Below are 20,037 nucleotides of genomic sequence, written 5' to 3' on the forward strand. Positions count from 1 at the left end.
GGGGTGTGACTGTCTCCTGAAAGACAGTGCCCAGGTAACTCTTGCCCTCCCTGATGTGTTGCAGTGTCCGCAGCTTGGACTCTAGCTCATCAACTCTGAGCTGAAGTTCCTCGAGCAGCCAACACTTGCTGCAGATGTGGTCACCGTGGATCGCACCGGTGTCCACCAGCACCCACATTCTACAGCTGCAATACATCACCTACCCAGCCATCTCTATTCTATTTAATTAATTAATTTGGATGTTAAATATTTTAAAAATGAATCCCTTAACTGTACTCTTCAGCTGTCAATAACGTCTCCTGATTTAAACCACTTGGCCAATCAAAAGATACCTATTTTCCTGTGAGGTCACACTCTGGCTCTGACAGGGAGAAACAGGTTGAAGGGGCTCCCTGCCGCTGGTTGTTATCTCCCACCACCGCTGCCCTCCTCAGGCAGCTCTGCTCTCCGTGTGCTCCCGGCTCTCCTCTCGCTGTTTTAAAGTGTAAAAATCCCAGCTCTCCTCTCACTGCTTTAGACAGCTGGACTATGAAGCCTGCCCTAAAACCAAACACGTCCTACCATCCAAGCCCCAGCCACCTCCCTCTACGGCCAGGGTTTTTTCACGTGGGGAGGAATTTTCCAGACCCATCGCAGCAGGAGGCAGGGCTCTAAAATACAGCAAACGTTCAAAAGTCCATTGGCTTCGGTGGGGCTGGAAAATTCCACCCGGGAAAGGAGAGGTGGGGGGTGCTGGAAAATTCCACCCAGGAGAGGAGAGGTGGGGGGTGCTGGAAAATTCCGCCCGTGGAGATAGAAAGCCCCATGAGGCACAGTGGAAGTGGAGCAGAGAGATTTCCTGGAGCCCAGGGAATGAATATTCCCCCTTCGATAAATAACACCAAAAAACAGATTGACTTTCAATTTGCTATCCGTGGTTCGTTGCAGTGTGTAAGTTCTCTGCTGTGTTTGCACCTTGAAAATAATTAGTTATAAAGAAAGAAGGATTTGCATTTCTTTAGTGTCTTTCATGACCTCAGGACATTCCAAAGCATTTTACAACCAATGATGTACTTTAGAAGTGTAGTCACGGTTGCAATGTGGGAAATGCGACAGACAATTTGTGCACAGCAAGCTCCTACAAACAGCAACCTGATAATGACCAAAGAATCTGTTTTTTGTGATATTGATTGAGAGATGAATATTGGCAAGGCCACCAGGGCTCCCCTGCTCTTCCTCAAAATAGTGCCAAGGGATCTATTACGTCCAGCTGAGATTACAGCTAGGGCCTACATTTAGCATCTCATCCAAAAGACTCTGAAAGTGCAGCACGTGCATTGTACTGCACTGGAGTGTCAGCCTGTATCATTCTTTGAGGGGGTCTTGAAGCCATAATCTCCAGCCAAGAGGCAAGTGTGCTATTGACTAAGCCACCGCTGACACCATGAAGTGGCTTGGGTTATCGTGTGAACAAGATAAGATGCTGCATGAAATTAAGCTCCTTCTTTCGTCTCTGTACTTGGAGGCGATAGCATCGAGTTCAGCTACCATAGCGTCTGCGCAGGCTGACACTCACCACCTGTGCTTGTTAGCTTAGCGCACGGTGATTATATTATCCAGTCAGCATTATTTCTTGGAGTTACGGAGTTGCTAGCAAGGCCGGTATTTACTGCCCATTTCTGGTTACCCAATGAGAATGTGATGGTGAGCTGCCTTCTTGAAACGTTGCAGTCCGTGTGATGAAGGTGCTCCAACAGTTCGGCAATTCCAGAATTTTGATCCAGCAATGATGAAGGAGCGGTCTACATATGTCCAAGTCAGAACGGTGAGTGACATAGAGGAGAACTTGTATCTTTGCCCCTACACGTAGATGCTTGTAGACACTTTGAAGATTGACAACCCAAAGGTACCAGGACATATTGAAGATGCTTATACAATTGGCAAAGAATGTAAGAGAAAGACTTGTATTTATATAGCACCTTTCAGAAGGTTAGGATGTCCCAAAGTACATTATGGCCAATGAAGTACTCTTGAAGTGTAATCAGTGTTATAAAGTAAGAAACACAGCAGCCAGTTTATAAACGGCATGGTCACATGAACAGCGATGTAAATAACAACATGTTCCAATGCTCTTAGAGATCGTTCAGGTTATCAATATAAATATCTTTCAGACAGGACAGCGTGTAGCAATATCTACATACGGTTGTACAAGTGAGTGCCAAAGACACTTCATTGTGCTTATATATTTTCCCACTTGCTTTCTTTTTATATTTCTCATTACACACCAGAGAGGATCTAGGCAAACAATCAGCATGCAGCCTGAGTACAGATTGGTCTAATCTTCACACCCCAGCTCCCAAGATGGTCTAGTTCAGACCCAGAACTCTCTGCACCAAAATCAAACTTGCATCTCGTTGCAATGAGGCCCAGTTTAATGAAGCACTGACCTCGTCTTCTCTCTAGAACCATCTATCTAAAGATGATGCAAAATGGAAAAGAAGGGTGAAAAGGTTCAAGGTGATTAGTTCTTCACCGATTAAAGGGTCAGCGATGCAATAATTGTGCGCATGTGTAATCCACTTGGAGTTCCAGATAAGTGAAGGTATTGTGGTGCCCTTTATTTTTGACAGGATTAAGAGCAATGCCCTTTTATGCTTATTCAGGGATGGCAAACAGACAGGGAAGAAAAGTGGGAGGAAAGGAAAATGAATCTAAAGAAGGGTTTGGATAACCTTTCCAGTTTGAACGTGTGTGTGTGTGGGTGGTTAGCCTCAGCAGAACCTGAGAGAAGATTAAAGAGTCAATGCTCATAGTTAGAATAAAAGAGATTGGAGTGCTGATTGATTTAGTGTTGAGTAGATGTTTATAATGTCAATCAGCCAATAGTGCATCTTGCAATTAACATACCATACCAAGTTACTTATTACAGTTCAGCCTTCAGTTCTTCAGGAGATGGCTATCAACCCATTTATAGAATATTACATAGGAGAGGGTATGCTGTCTTGCGATACTTGCCCTGATAGTTTCAGCAAATTGGGATTCCCAGAATAGACACGGATAATGTTCATTAAAGAGCAGTTTGACAGCCTGGCTAGGAGCCTAAGTGATTGTGTGCTTTCCTTGAGATGGGAGGACCATCAGCCTGAATTCCCCGACCTGTCTGTTACTCTCACTGGCTCTGCTCGTTTTGATGGGTTTCTCAGTTGGTCAATCGGAGGAAGTGTTGTACGCAGAAGGAATATTCCTTGGAACTTGGATGCGGTGAGTGAGGAAATTGGGGGTGGCGCCATTGGAAATGAGAAACGGATAGGGGATTGGTCTAAAAGCAAAACACTGCTGATGCTGGAAATCTGAAATAAAAACAGAAAATGCTGGAAAAGCTCAGCAGGTCTGACAGCATCTGTGGAGAGAGAAACAGAGTTAACGTTTCGAGTCCGTATGACTCTTCCCCAGAGCTAAAGAGAACCTTTTCATTTCTACTTCTCTTTAGCTCTGAAGGAGGGTCACACAGACTTGAAATGTTAACTCTGTTTCTCTCTCCACAGATGCTGTCAGACCTGCTGAGCTTTTCAAGCATTTTCTGTTTGTATATGAGGGGATTAGTCTGATTTGCTTCAATCCGTTTGCTCATTACCTGGTCCTGCTTGGGGGTGTGTGGAGATGAGGAAATTTTGCAGCAGTGTAGAACAGCTCCTAGTTGTGGAAAAAGTGTACACCACTCAACAGGAAAAGCAAGATGGACATTGGAGGAAAATGAATAAGTAAGCAAGACATTGAGTAAAGCTGGAGACCAGCAACTCTGCTGTGGTTTCCGGGCCAGACAGAAATCATAGGACCCACTGCAACCAGCAGAACTGTTCTGTCACTGCAAGTGGCTTCATTGAAAAGAATTGAAAGCAAATAGACCCAACAAGAAGGCAGGTTGAAGAGTACAGATTGTGGGGGGGAACTTTGAATTGATCTCCATTGACTTGTTCCCAGTCATCTTCAGTCTCTGCTTCACAGTCTGGTCCCAGCTACTGACTCCATCCCCCCTCTTTGACAACTTAGCTACTAGCTCCATTCCCCTCCTTGACAACTGTCTAAGACTAAGCCACACCGCAACCTTGGTGTTAAATTTGGCCCTGAGATGAGCTTCCAACCATGTATTCACACCATCACTACGTACACCTATTTCCATCTCTGGAATGTTGCCTGACTTTGCCCCTGTTTCAGTCCATCTGCTACTCAAACCCTCATCTGCATTTGTTACCTCCAGACTTGACTATCCCAATGTACACCTGGCTGGCCTCCCACACTCCACCCTCTGTAAACTTGAGGTCATCCAAAACTCTGTTGCCCGTGTCCTTACTTGCAGCAAGACCCGTTCACCTACCATCCTTGTGTTAACTGATCATATTGACTCCAAGTCAAACAATGCCTTGATTTTAAATTCTCGTTCTTATTTACAAATCCCTCCATGGCCTCGCCTCTCCCTATCTCTGTAGTCTCTTCCAGCCTCACTATCCTCCAAGAGCTCTGTGCTCATCTAATTCTGGCCTATTCAGCTTCCCTAATGTTTTGATTGCTCCAACATTAGCATTCATGCCTTCAGCTGCCTAGGCCCTACATTCTGGAATTCCCTCCCTAAACTTCTCTGCTTCTCTACCTCTCTCTCTTCCTTCTAAGATGACCCTCAAAACCTACCTCTTTCATCCAGCTTTTGGCTATCTGCTCTTATATTTCCTTATGGGGCTCAGTGTCTAATTTTGCTTTACAACATAGGATTATATAGGATACATGGAACAAAAAATGGCCATTCGGTCCAAGCAGTTCATGGTGGTGCTTTTGCTCCATTCAAGCCTCCTCTCATCTTTTCTCGAAATCTACCATCCTAACCATCTATTTCCTTTCCCTAAAATCCTTGTCTGGCTTCCCCTAAAATGTATCTTCACTATTCGTTTCTTCTGAATTCCCTATTGGATTTCTTGCTGACTACCTTCTACTGATGACCTCTAGTTTGGTCTGTCCCACAACAGGAAACATTCTGTCTGCATCCACTCTATCGAAGCCTTGTTAACCATTCTCCTGTGAAGTTTTTATTAATTTATTCATTCATGGGATGTGAGCATTTGTTGCCCATCCATAATTGCCCTTGCTTGCTAGCCCATTTCAGAGATTAGTTAAGAGTCAACCACATTATTGTGGGTCTGGAGTCACATGTGGGCCAGACCGGGTAAGGATTTCCTTCCCAAAAGGGAAGCGCCATAGGATGTTTTATTACATGAAAAGCACTTTATAAATGTAAGTTGGTATTGTTGTTGCCTGGTTGCCTTTGGAAAATAGGAAGTATCAGCCAGGCTATAATTATCAGCAATATCCTGCTTTCCAATTTAAAGACTTGCCTTTTCTCCTATGCATCGAAATGTGATGAAGCTAAATAATTTTTTTAAAAAGCAAAAGAATAGTAAGTGCCAGGAAACTGCACAAAAATGTAAACAGTAGAAACATTTAGTAGGTCAGTTAGTGTCTGTGGAAAGTATGGACAAGTCCTAGAACGTGAGAACATTAAAGTTATTTCTGTGAATACTGCGAATTGTTAATATAAAGTGCTGCACATCAGCTGTCAGGAGCAAGACCACTTGAGAAGTCTCATCATTCATGGTCTCATTGACCAATTAGTAGATTAATTATTTACTAAGTATTCAATACTGAAATACTAACGCGATGTCAACTCAGTGGTGAATTTATAGGAGCATCAATATACATTTGGTTTTAAATCGATGGAAAAATAGTTTTTATCAGTTAACACAGTTAACAGTTCCAAAAGGCGTACAGTACTCTAAAGGGTTAACCTGTGCCATTTCATTTCAGTGGTGTGCTTGTGGCAAAACACTTCCACTGGGAATGCGTTTTTTTCTCATTGCAGTTCACGGCTGTTGTAAATAACTTACTTTGAACATTGGAAAAACTCAGCAGGTCTGGCAGCATCGGCAGAGGAGAGCACAGTTGATGTTTCGAGTCCTGACGTCAACTGTGCTCTCCTCCGCCGATGCTGCCAGACCTGCTGAGTTTTTCCAGGTATTTCTGTTTCTGTTTTTGTTTTGGATTTCCAGCATCTGCAGTTTTTTGCTTTTATTACTTTGAACATTTCCCCTTTTGTGAATTTGATTCCAAGTCAGCAAATCAAGAAGTTGAGCTTGCATGGCCTTCCCTGTTTTAAACTACACTCAATTCTAATGAAGGGGTTGGGGTATGGTGAGGTAGCATGCAACACATCAACCATTTATTTTACACCGGCGTAAAATAAACGGGTGCTTAACTAAATGTTGTGCCAGCAATGTAATTAAAGTTGGCCTATCTCATGTCTCCTCCCAGGCCAGTAGACTCAGTCCATCTAATGACCATGGAAGTCCAGCCCCTCCTCATTCAAGGTAAGTAGGCCTGCTTTTGTTCTGTTGAAGGGTCATGAGGACTCGAAACATCAACTGTGCTCTCCTCTGCCGATGCTGCCAGACTTGCTGAGTTTTTCCAGGTATTTCTGTTTCTGCTTTTGTTCTGATCATTTAACTTAGCCAGGTGAAGAGGACTATACACGATCTGAAATTTCGGTTTTCTGTGAGAGTTAGAATGTCAGTGTTCAAGGGTTGCGGAAATAACCAGAGCAGCGTGAAAGTCGTCAAGCCCCTTTGGCAAACTAGGAAATGTATTCCGCTGCTGTGCATTGCTCTCTACATTAGAATGTGGTAGGAGCTGTTGATGTTGATCTTCCAAAAGACTCCTCACACTGTAGTAACTCCCACTGTGACTACTGATGCCTTGGATGCTTTGTGGGCAGGAGGTGGTGCTTTGGGTAGTTAAAATCAAATGTTGTTCTAGTGATAGGTGATTGCCTCCTCAGAGGAGATTTAGCTTCTAACCTGTGAGAGTTTAGCCTGGATTTTGCTGGAACAAGGGTTATGTCACAGTGCACCCTGTTAGTTAGACATGCTCGGGTACACTTAGCTTTCAAAATTATTTGCCCATCAAGTTGTTGGAAGCACAAGTGATAACAGTGTGGCGGGAGCTACAGGGCGCCTGATCCCTTGGTGAACAATGGGACCAACAACATATCTCCTTTAGCAATGAGATTAAAAGATTATGAAGTAAGCAAAGGAAAGATTGAGATGGAAGGTGAATTAGAGTGGGTGAATTCAATGTCAAATCAAGTACAGTGTGGACTAACAGAGAAACAAAAAAGGAAAAGAAAAAAAAAAGGAAAAGGAAGAAAAAAATGACATGTTTAAAATCTGCAACAACAATTTACAACTTGAAGGAATGAGACTCTACAATTATAATGGTTCACTAGACCAGAGAGGTTGCTTGTAAGTCATTAATAATGACCATGTCATTTAAAGGATTCCTAGGCTGTTCATTACTAGACTTAACTTTCTATGGTGAGTTTAATGGGTAATTAATGTGCAAGTGCAGCAACTTCGTGAAAATCATGGGGTCATTGGGGCTGAGATGCGATTTTCATGAAGTTAATGATAGGACAGCATAAATTGGCCAGCGAGCTTATAGGATTTGCAATTCACAGGTATTGCTTCCTCACCACAAGTTACTGATCAATTTGTGTATTAATAATGCATCAGTCAGGCACCATTATTTTCTTCAGCAAACACTGGAGCAATGTCAGTCAGAGAGAAAGAGAAGGATTACAAATGCATCTTTTTTCGCTGTCTTGCCAGCTGCACTTTTTAGAAGTGCAGGCCTTTGCTTAAGCCTTTGGTTCTTTTGGGAAAACTTGACAGAAATTCAGTATAGCAAATATTTACCTGTACTCTATTAGGCGACATGTGGCATTTCATGAAGAGTAGATGTATTTCCCTGAAAATAATTTTTCATTGTAGCATCTAAAATTTGAAGTATCCGCACAGCACATTAACCTGGCATTATGGCTCTTCCATTTCAAGCAGGGCAACAGATGCATGGGAACGCCACCACTTGGAAGTCCCCCTCCAAGCCACACATCATCCTGACTTGGGAATATATTGCCGTTCCTTCAGTCACTGGCTCAAAATCCTGGATATCCCTCTCTAACAGCGCAGAGGGTGTATCTACACCACATGGACTGCAGCGGCTCAAGAAGGCTGCTTATCACCATGTTCTCAAGGGCAATTAGGGATGGGCAATAAGTGCTGGCCTGGCCAGCGATGCCCACATCCCTAATGTGGTTCCCAAGCTGTGGGAAAAAGTTATGAAGTCAAACTAAAGGGTAAAAATTACTGTTAGAAATGTTATTGTTCACATTCTTAACTCATATCAAGTGTCAATCTCGTTTCTTATCAGTGGAGGTGTTAACCCATATATGGATTGACGATTTTACTAAATAGTAGAGAAGGGAATTAGATAATGAGCTCATTAAGCCTTGTGTGATAGCATCACCAACACGAATTTCTACTCTTTAAGTACTTGCCAAATTTATGCCCTTTATTCATTATTCTGATTTTATTTCTAACATGGTACATAAGAGTCAAGCATTTTGCATGTTACATTGGGAATATGTGCTACAATGAGCAACCTATAAGCCTTGAAATTAATGTTGCAACATTATCGGGTAACCTCTTAATGAATTTACATTGCATTCCTCTATCTAATCACAGGCATTAACCAATTTAAAATAAACAGGTTTATGAAAGTAACAGATAGAAGAAGGAATCTCACCCCAATGTGTTAAGTGATCATCTGCCATTATCACCAATAGTAATCTCTAGCTACAATACAAGGTATAATTTTTTTTATTCATTCACGGGATGTGGGCATCGCTGGCTAGGCCAGCATTTATTGCCCATCCCTAATTTCCCTTGAGAAGGTGATGGTGAGTAGCCTTCTTGAACCACTGCAGTCCATCTGGTGTAGGTGTACCCACAGTGCTGTTGGGGAGGGAGTTCCAGGATTTTAACCCAGCGACAGTGAAGGAACGGCGATATATTTCCAAGTCAGGATGATGCGTGGCTTGGAGGGGAACTTCCAGGTGGTGGTGTTACCATCTATCTGCTGCCCTTGTCCTTCTAGATGGTAGTGGTCGTGGGTTTGGGAGGTGCTGTCTAAGGAACTTCTGTGAATTCCTCCAGTGCATCCTGTCGATGGTATTCACTGCAGCTACTGTGCATCGGTGGTGGAGGGAGTGAATGTTTGTGGATGTGGTGCCAATAAAGCGGGCTGCTTTGTCCAGGATGGTGTCAAACTTCTTGAGTGTTGTTTGAGCTGAACTCATCCAGACAAGTGGGAAGTATTCCATCACACTCCTGACTTGTGCTTTGTAGGTGGTGGACAGGCTTTGGGGAGTCAGGAGGTGGGTTAGTTGCTGCAGGATTCCTAGCCTCTGCCCTGCTCTTGTAGCCACAGTATTTATATGGCTAGCCCAGTTCAGTTTCTGGTCAATGGTAACGCCCAGGATGTTGATAGTGGGGGATTCAGTGATGGTAATGCTATTGAATATCAAGGGTGATTTAAATTCTCTCTTGTTGGAGATGGTCATTACCTGGCACTTCTGTTACACAAACTTTATTTGCCACTTCTCAGTCCAAGCCTGGATATTGTCCAGGTCTTGCTGCATTTGGACTTGGGCTGCTTCTGACCTTATGATGGAAGGGAGGTCATTGATGAAGCAGCTGAAGATGGTTAGGCCAAGGACACTACCCTGAGGAACTCCTGCAGTGATGTCCTGGAACTGAGATGATTGACTTCCAACAACTACAACCATCTTCCTTTGTGCTAGGTATGACTCCAACCAGTGGAGAGTTTTCCCCCTGATTCCCATTGACTCCAATTTTGCTAGGGCTCCTTGATGCCACACTCGGTCAAATGTTGCCTTGATGTCAAGGGCAGTCACTCTCATCTCACCTTGGGAGTTCAGCTCTTTTTCCATGTTTGAACCAAGGCTGTTAATGTGCTCAGGATCTGAGTGGCCCTGGAGGAACCCAAACTGGGCGTCAGTGAGCAGATTATTGTGAAGCAAGTGCCGCTTGATAGAAATGTTGATGACCCTTTCCATAACTTAACTGATGATCGAGAGTTGGCCGTTGGGGTAGTAAATCGCTGGGTTAGATTTGTCCTGCTTTTTGTGACATAACTGGGCAATTTTCCACATTGCTGAGTAGATGCCACTGTTGTACTGGAACAGCTTTGCTAGGGTCATGGCCATCTCTGGAGCATGCCTTCAGTACTGTTGATGCACCCTCAGTGCATCTTCCAAGTTGTGTTCAACATGGAAGAGTACTGATTCATTAGCTGAGGTGGGTGTGGTACGTAGTAATCAGCAGGAGGTTTCCTTGCCCATGTTTGACCTGATGCCATGTGACTTCATGGCATCCAGAGTTGATGTTGAGGACTCCCAGGGCAACTCCCTCCTGACTATATACCACTGTGCCACCACCATTGACCATTGCTGGGTCTGTCTTGCCGGTTGGACAGGACATACCCAGGGATGGTGATGGTGGTCTCTGGGACGGAACCTGTAAGGTATGACTCTGTGAGGATGACTATGTCAGGTTGTTGCTTGAAATTGTCAGTAAGGTTCTCCTTATAACAGAAAAATTTATGAATTCCCAATTTCCCTAATGTTATTACTGTAAAGGAGAAAAAAATACAAGTATTGTTGGCACTGGAGCTGGACATGTAATAAAGAAGTGCTGAAGTACATGATGTACACTGCATGTTCACAGGTTAATGAACTGGTAAATGAAACAGTCAAGAGTGTTCTTCAAGTTAATATCTTAAGAGCTGCAGTTTACTTTGAATAATTATCTCATCTTCTTCTGAGACCCCACCTGCACCCCACCCCACTGTAACGCACTTGTAAGCCTGGCAGAGAGATAAAGGGCCCCTCCTAGTCACTCACCATCCTGACTTGGAAATATATCGCCGTTCCTTCACTGTCGCTGGGTCAAAATCCTGGAACTCCCTCCCTAACAGCACTGTGGGTGTACCTACACCACATGGACTGCAGCGGTTCAAGAAGGCAGCTCACCACCACCTTCTCAAGGTCAATTAGGGATGGACAATAAATACTGGCCCAGCCAGCGACGCCCACATCCTGTGAATAAATAAAAATAAATTAATGGGCTAAATTAGCACAAACAGGAATTTAACATGATTGGGGATGAAAGCAGTGTACACAAGAGAATGAAACCTTCCACTAGAAGAACGGAAAATAATTTGTCTATAGGTTATTAGGTTCAGGAACTGCTGTAATTGCAGCACTCCCTAAATTACAACAGGGACTATGGCCCTAATAGTAACGGGGAGGTAGGGAGGTGGGGGGAGAGCGGGGAGCAGTTTTGCATCCCTTAGGCTCTGCCGATTTTAATGGCTGTTTCCCAGCCACAGCCAGCCAGACTGAGAGCCTGTCTGTCAGGTGGCACCAGGCCAGAGCCGGGGAGTGGAAAGGAGGGATACAGGGATCAGAAGGACCTTGTCAGGGAGAGTGGAGGGGAAGACCAGAGTTCTGAGGTGAGGGAGATCAAAGACCAGCGTTGGAAGAGATCAGAGACAGGAAAGGGAGGGAGGGTTCAGAAAGATCGGTGGGGTTATCAGAAGGGTGGTGGAGGGGGGGAGAGTGGAAGGGTAAGGCAGAGCTCACATGCATCAGTACGCCGTGGGACATCAGAAAGACCAATTCAAGGTAAAATTGTGGCTCTGGGGGACATTATGGCTTTAAATTGCGGGGTGAGGGTGTGGTCTGATTTTTTGAGAGATGGTCTCAATTGTATATTAAATGAGTGTTTAATTATTTTAAGGTGGCAGGCATTAAAGGAGGGTTCACCTGTGCTTCTACATACTGGAGAAGACTGAAACTGTGGTTGTTGGTTTTAGGAGTGCATGTTAGTAACGTACGTCTCTGTAAATAAGAGCTTATAAAGTGTGTAAAGATTAGGCTCCAGTTCTATCCTTCACTGCCTGGCTTTCTGGATTAAAACGGTATTGGGAGTGGGGGGGGAGGGGGGGGTTGGGGGGAGGGCAGCAAATTTGCTTGCTGGACCGGGGCAAACACTCTGGCTCCTTCTGGACCACGAGTAGTGCTGGAAAAGCACTTGCCTCTTCCAAGCAGAAGTCCTCACCTCCCTTTAGCTGTTGGGTTTCCAGACATCCAGGAATCCTGGCCAGCCGGGGTTAAACCTAAAATGACAACAGTATCTGAGGCACACAGACTCATTAAAATATTTGCCTTTGCACAACACGTTTGCTACAGACCATCTGATCAAAACCACTCAAGTTGCCTGCCATACATCAAAAGTACTTCATTGGCTGTAAAGTGCTGTTGGGTGCCCTGAGATCATGAAAGCCGCTATATAAATGCAAGCCTTTCTTTTAATATTATATCACAGTTAATATTTCAGTCAGACTATATTGAGAACGTTTTTTCAATAAGTATTTGTCAGTGCCACATCTTTGCTTTCTCCTACCTCATTAATCCCTTATTAGCTTGTGTGAGGCATTTTCAATCCAAAACATTGAGTAATCATCAGTTCATTTGAAGATTATCCAAAACTATTTTCACTCCAAAAATGCAAATTGATTCAGTTTTACAGTCTGTGGGCGAGATTCAAATCTGTTTCCTCAATCTTGCTTGTTAATTAGATGGAACAGATTCTGTCAAACCCAATTAAGTTATCCAATATAATGCCTAGCACAGCTTTCACTTGATAATGTTATGAGTCAACTCATGGATAACCCAACAAGCCCTCCTCAAGCTCCCCCTGCCCCTGCCGCTGTTACTCTCTGTCAATTTATACTAGCACTAATAACCCAACACATCAGTTATCTTGCAGAATAATTTCAGTCAAACTGTTAAAAAAAAGACTTGCATCTATTTAGTGCCTTTCACAACTCAGGTTGTCCCAAAGTGTTTTGCAGCTAATTCAGTGTTTTAGAAATGTAGTCACTTATGTAATGCAGGAAATGTGGAAACTCAAGTTGCACAGCACAAGGACCCAAAAATAGCAATGTGATCATGATCAGCTTATTTGTTTAAGTGTTGATGGTTGGATGGTAAATATTGGCCAGGACCCCAGGGAGAACTGGCCTACTCTTCTTCAGAATAATGCCATGGGATCTTTCACCTCCAACTGACAGGGCAAATGCTGTCCTGGTTTAAGTTTTCACCTGACAGAACTGCACCCGACAGTGAGCCTGGATTAAGGGCTCAAGATCCTGGAGTGGGACTTGAACACAAAACCTGCTGACTCAGGTACAGGAATGCTACCAACAGAGCCATAACCATATCAAACTTGAACTTAACTCATCGACACTGTTCAGTCAGTGGGTCAAGCTGCCTCTGCAGTGTTTTGCTTTTGTATTGGGCCAGTAACTTTCTCAGTGTCATACTTTATAAGGCATTTGATCATCTGGGTTTGCATGCTTCCCTATCACCTTTGGTCCCATTCTGAACTAAACACTTTTCTTTGATTGAGTCACTTGACACCTAACGAGATGCTTTTCTTGGCAATCTGTTCTCACACGCTATCTGTCAATCTAAAAATAAGCAGGGTCTATCAATGAATTTATATGGTGGAGTGCTATGGGCCTGGTGTACTGATATGATGTTGGTTTTTAATATGCTATTAACTTCTTGATATATGTTGTTAGTTGTTCATAATATCCAATACACTACGGAGACAAAATGCTCTACTGTATCATGGAGCGTCAGTTTAGATTTGTACTAAAGTTTTTGAAGTAGGATTTAAACCTACATCCTTCAGACTCATAGATAAGAAGACTACTCTGGGCCACAGCTGAAATCTTCACTATATGGAATAGTTCCAGTTGAAGAGCAAGCATTGGCACAGGTAAGCTGGGCTGAATGCTCTCCTTCTGTACTGTGATGTTTATTATTTCTGTTGTAGGCTTGTTACACCTCCTAGAACACTGTGTGGCTCTCTTCTCCTGCTGTCCTCCTGGCAATGTATTTACTTGCACCAGTTGTTTCACATCAGTTACTAACCTGCACATAAATGTTCTATTTGCATTGCAATGCCTGCCTTCAGAATAATTCACTAATATTATACAACAGAATAGAACAAGCGTTTGTTTTATATGCTACACATGCGGTGCACACTCAGTGCGACAAAACTCCTCAGTGTTAGAATTTAATCACTCCGTATAAATTTATACAGTAAACACATCCCCTTTAACTGACATGTTTTGATAGGTATTAAAAAAAAACTTCAATTGTGCTGCCTTTCGTCTACTGGTATACATTAAGGATCTGGCCCAAATCTGACTTCGGCTGCCAACACAACTATTCAGAATTTGTATCATGATTTCAGACAATTTCGATCTCCACGTCAGCGATGACTGGCTCCATTACTGTTTTTAGGTCCCAGAACCAGACCAAAAGTCCATTCAGCTCATTGTGGCTGCTCATCAGAATGAACAATTTAACACAGCAGAAAACCTATCGCCAGAATTTGCCAACTGGCATCAAGATCACCATCTTCTCCTTAAAATGTCTGCAAAAGCTAGTGGAGCTTTAAGAGGAAAAAAAAAAGATTTGCACTTAAATAGCACCTTTCATGATTACAGGATATAGCAATGCACGTTGTAGCCAATGAATTTTTGAATCAAAATCACTACTGTGATGCAGGGATTACAGCAACTAATTTGCACATAGCAAGCTCCCACAAACAGCAATATGATAACTGTCAGATCTGTTTCTGTGAACGTGATTGAGAGATAATTATTAGTCAGGACACCAGGGAGAACTCACCTGTACCTATTTGAAATAGTGCCATGGGATCGTTTACCTCCACCTGATAGAGTAAACAGGTTTAACATCACATCTGAACTAAAAGCAAAAAACTGCGGATGCTGGAAATCCAAAACAAAAACAGAAACAGAAATACCTGGAAAAACTCAGCAGGTCTGACAGCATCGGCGGAGGAGAGCACAGTTGACGTTTCGAGTCCTCAAAACGTCAACTGTGCTCTCCTCCGCCGATGCTGTCAGACCTGCTGAGTTTTTCCAGGTATTTCTGTTTCTGTTTTTGTATCACATCTGAACTGCCTCAGTATTCCAGTGGATTGTAAGCTTTGATTTTTGTGTTCAAAGCCTGGAGTGGGACCTGAACCCACAACTGCCTGACTCAAAGACTGGAATGTTACCAATTGAACCAAGACTACCAGCTACACAGCTGGCCCTCATCTGAACTCCAGGTGGGCAGGTAAAGGCGAATTGAAAGGTTCAGGAATCAGGCCAGGCTCGATTTTAACTCACCAGCCTTATTAACATGTCCACTTCTAAACTGCAATAGAACCATAGAAAAGTTACAGCACAGAAGGAGGCCATTCAGCTCATCTTGTCCATGCCAGCCCGAGGACACCCAGGTGCCCTTTCTAATCCCACCTTCCTGCTCCCGGCCCATAGCCCTGCATCTTACAGCACTTAAGGTGCAGATCCAGGTACTTTAAAAGAGTTTAGAGTTCCTGCCTCTACCACCAACTTGGGCAGCGAATTCCAAAAACCCACTACCCTCTGTGTAAAAAGGTTCTTCCTCATGTCCCCCCTACACCTTTTGCCACTTATCTTGAATCTATGTCCCCTGGTTCTAGAATTCTCCACCAAGGGAAACAATTTTATCCTGTCCACTCTATCTATTCCCCTCATGGGGAGGAAGTTAGTGGGAACGAGCTGTCAAACCCCAGAAAACTGGCGACTCCAGGCATGTAGGTAGGCTTGGAGGAGGGGGCTTCATGGAGGCTCTTGCAAGAGAGAAGGGGAAAAGTGGGAGATGTCCAGAGCAAGAGAGACCTGAACGTCCCTGCTCCAACCACACTCAAACCTGAATTTAAATTGCAGTCGCGCTCTGATGATGTGATCAGATTCCAACATGCATGAATGGCTTGCTGATCTAGGGGTATGATTCATCCTTTTGGAATTTAGTAAGTGAAAATGTGAGAAGTCTAGGGCTCAACTCCTAGACAAGCCTAACTGTATTCCCTTTTTAAGGTATTTGGCAAGGGATAAAAACGGAAATGTGGGGAAGAACCTTTACATGCAGTCAGTAATAATGACTTGAAACTGTCTATGAGGGTGGTGAAAGTGGAGACATCAATGATTTCAAAAGAAGACTGGATATAAGCATTTAAGAGAAATAAACTTGCAGGGCTATAGGGAAGGAGTGGGGAATGGGACTGACTAGATTATTCTACAGAGAGCCAGTGTTGTAATATAGGTTCTTTTGATGTCTCAATGATAAACTCTTGAGATGTGTATATTTAAACATGAAGCATTTATTGTCAATCTTTATTTACAGATCCCAGGTTACTGTCATGTATGGTGCTGTTACCTCCATACAGGTAGCTTCCAGAGTGTTCCTTCTAGACTGTTCTCTCAACCTATTACCATGTGAGTCTATACATCATACCATGGGCGGTGCTATACTCTACTCCCACATTAACTCTAGCTCAGCTGAGCAGTGGCATGCAGAAACATCATACAACATCCCCCTTTCTTCGCCAAAGAAAATTTTCCTTTCCAATGGAGTATAACTATTGCAATACAATCTTTACTTGCTATGCTTGCTCCCCCATCTCAAGTCTCTGACTTTATAAAGTCTTGAGGCTTGACAGTTCTTCCACATCTCAGTCTGTCATGTTTGGAGGGATGGTAGTAGCACTCAGTGTTTCTGGTACTTGGTTACCTCCATTTGATTCATTTTTTGCACTCCTTTGAGCTGCATTTCTCTTTATTAACAACTCGTCTGCTTTTTTCGGACACCCCTGGGTTTGTCTTGTTTCTTCCGAGGCGAATGTGTTCATTCCTAGAGTGGACTTGAATTTTCTTTTTCTGTGGTGTCCACCATGTTCTTGCCGGATGCATACATTTCACAAATGGAACCTTCATTTTCACTTTGCTCACAATTTCAGCCAAACACTTGCTTGCTGTTTTATTTTCAAATCCTTTTGCAAGCTTACGAATCGTTTCACTCAGCTCAGCTTTTTCTCTTCTTTTAGTGCCTCGTGCTTCACTGTCAGGTTTACATTTTCTGATCTAATTTCTCTGTCTTTTCTTTTTCTGTCTGCAACAGAACTTGGTCATTGTCCTCCACTTTAGATTCACTCTTAGCCAGTTCTGTCTCCGGCGCAGCCTTAACCTGTTTCAGTTATGTAACTGTGATACTCATGGCTTCATTATCTGCTCACAGGTTGGAAAGGCCAATGGCTTTTCCTTTCAAGGCCTCCTTTTTTTCCATTCAACTGCTTCTTCAGCTTTTCCGCCTGTTTCTTGTAGCTCTCGGCTTCCTTCTGGAATATTGAACATTGCTAAGTCTTCTCTGCCAACTGCTTCTTTGGTTAGTTCAGAGTGACATTAAACTCATTTTGCTTCTCTTCATAATTTTCCAGAGGAATAAACTTTGACCTAAGGGATTCTTGTAACATGTCACGATCTTGCAACAGGTTTTCCTTTTCTTTGCCAATCTCGTTTCTTCTGTCTTGAGTTTTTCCTGTAATTCAGCAGAGTCTCCTCGTGTTTCTTCTGCTGTGCTTTCATGCTGCTGTTTAAGAGTCTTCATTTTTTTCATGTTGCTGAATGGCTATGCATTCCTTTTGCATTTGCTCTTGAAGGACAATCAATTGTTCTTTCAACTGTTTATTTTCTTGTTGACCTCTTGCCAATTCACTCTGGACTTCAGCGCATAGTTTCATTGCTACTGGTAGTTCCAATGCAGCTTTTTCTGATTAAATATTCAACTCCTTTTTAGCTTCTCATGTTTATCCATGGCTACATATTGATTCTTCAGGGAGCCTTTCAGGGTCACAACTTCCTTGTGTGCCATTTCTGCTTGCTGTTTTGCCTGGCTGTACATCTGGTTGAGTTTTTCTAACTCCTGCTTTGATATGCCAACTGTGGAATTGAGGGTCGTTATTTCCTCCTGACACATTTCTATCATCTCTGGAATTTGTTTGCTCAGATCTCAAATAGCTTGGTTCATTGAAGACTTCAGTTTATTGTGCGTTTTCAAAGGTATATACTCAGCTTGAATCTTGTGCTTCAAATCTTCCAGTTTCCTGCAGAACAGCTTAATTTGCTTTTTGCACATTTTGCTTCTTTTGAGTTACCTCAGATAGCTTTCCTTCATTCATAGTCATCTGCTTATTCCACACTGCCACACTGTCTCCCTCACTCTGGGGTCTTTTGTCTCCCTCTCTCTGGGGTTGTAAATCGCCCTCTTGTTAGGGTCTTTTGTTACTCTCACTGCTTTGTTTGGAGCTTAAAATATCTTTATCAAAACCTTTTAATATCTCACCAAATGTTGTTGAGCATGGATCTATACATTGGCTGTGGCACACTTCACCAGCAAATGAACCAAAGATGAACAAAAAGTTACCAACTTGTACTTCTTCTGATTCCTACTTAACCTATAAGTCTCCTGTAAACTAAAAATTGTCTTCTTCAAGACTCCTGCTCTTGGACCTGGTTTAGCCCTCTCCATAGTGTAAATTTGCTTCTCATGGCTGTTAGTTTTCTCTTGTAGTTACAGCTTTAAATTTCATTACCCCTTTGAGACTATCTGTACAGTACCACTTTTTCACTCGGGCTGTCTGCACCTGTTGGCTTTCTGTGTTTTGATTTTCCTGTACTTTTTCAGGTTTTGGCAGGCTCTCAGGCAATTGTGGCTGCTTCTGCTTTAGAACCTCTAAACGTTCAAGGCAGGAGTGTTGCTTTTCTCTGCAATTCTTTCCGTTTTTTCCTGCCGGTCTTCTCCTTTGGAGTTTTGGCAGGCTCGTGGTCCAATTAGGGACCTTTTATATTCACCCAAAGCGACAACACTTTTCTCCTCTGTGCTGCCTGCCCTTTGTTTTATCTTTCAGTCAGCTTATTTTTTTTCTCAGCAGCTTCTTCTTTACTCTGCAGCTTTTCTTCTGAAACTGTTGACTCTGCCAGCCGATTTTTATTGAGCTTCTTTTGTTTTTAACTTCAATGCAGCATGGCCATCGCTGCTGCAATCTACTGAGCCTTGGGACCACCAGCTATTCTATAATGTGTGTACAGCTTCTTTTTTTATAACTTCACTCACTGTCTTGTAAACTGTCCAGGTTCTTTGACTCTGCATTACTCAGGGTCTTGCAATTTTTGTATTTTTGCTCACCCTTCTTTGTGATTTGACCAGGTTTTTTTCCCCTTTTTACTCTGCATCGCTCGCAGGTCTTGCAATAAACTTCCACTCACTCTGGTGGATTCCTCAATTTCTAAGGCTATAGCGAAGCTTCTTCAGCTTTTTCTTCAAATTTTCTTCTGAGGTATGCATCTCTCTAGTTAGGCTTTTGTTGCTTTTAGATTTCATACCTTGGGATGCTGTTCACTCTCCTTACAGGGGAAGTGGTGGCATAGTGGCTTTGTCACTGGACTAGTATTCCTGAGACCCAGGATAATGCTCCGGGGACCTGGGTTTGAATCCCACCACAGCAGATAGTGGAATTTGAATTCAATAAAAATCTGGAATTTAAAGTCTAATGGTGACCATGAAACTGTTGACAGTTGTTGTAAAAACCCATCTGGTTCACTGCTGTCCTTTAGGGAAGGAAATCTGCTCTCCTTACTTGGCCTGGCCTACATGGGACTCCAGACCCATAGCAATGTGGTTGACTCTTAAATGCCCTCTGAACAAGGGCAATAAATGTTGGCCTAGCCTGCGATGCCCATGTCCCATGAACAAATAAAAAAATAATGTGGCCACTTTTCAGATCACTGCTGATGTGATATCTCCATGGTGCCAGCTGTGGTATCTCAATGATGATATCTTGAGACTTGTATATTTAAACATGAATCGTTTATTGTTAATCTTTAACTATTTATAGATCCCAGGTTACTGTCACCTGGTGCTGTTACCTCCATGCAGGTGGTTCCAGAGTGTTCTTTCTAGGCTGTCCTCTCAGTTAATACCCTGTGACTCTATACAGCATACCATGGGCGGTGCTATTCGCCAGGCCCATATTAACCCTGGCACTGCTGAGCACCTTTACATTACAATGGCATGCAGGCACATCATGCTGGCATGGACTTGATAGGTCAAATGGCCTCCTTTCTCCCATA

Source organism: Cetorhinus maximus, chromosome 12 (genome assembly GCF_964194155.1).
Source record: "Cetorhinus maximus chromosome 12, sCetMax3.hap1.1, whole genome shotgun sequence".
Lineage (NCBI taxonomy): Eukaryota > Metazoa > Chordata > Chondrichthyes > Lamniformes > Cetorhinidae > Cetorhinus > Cetorhinus maximus.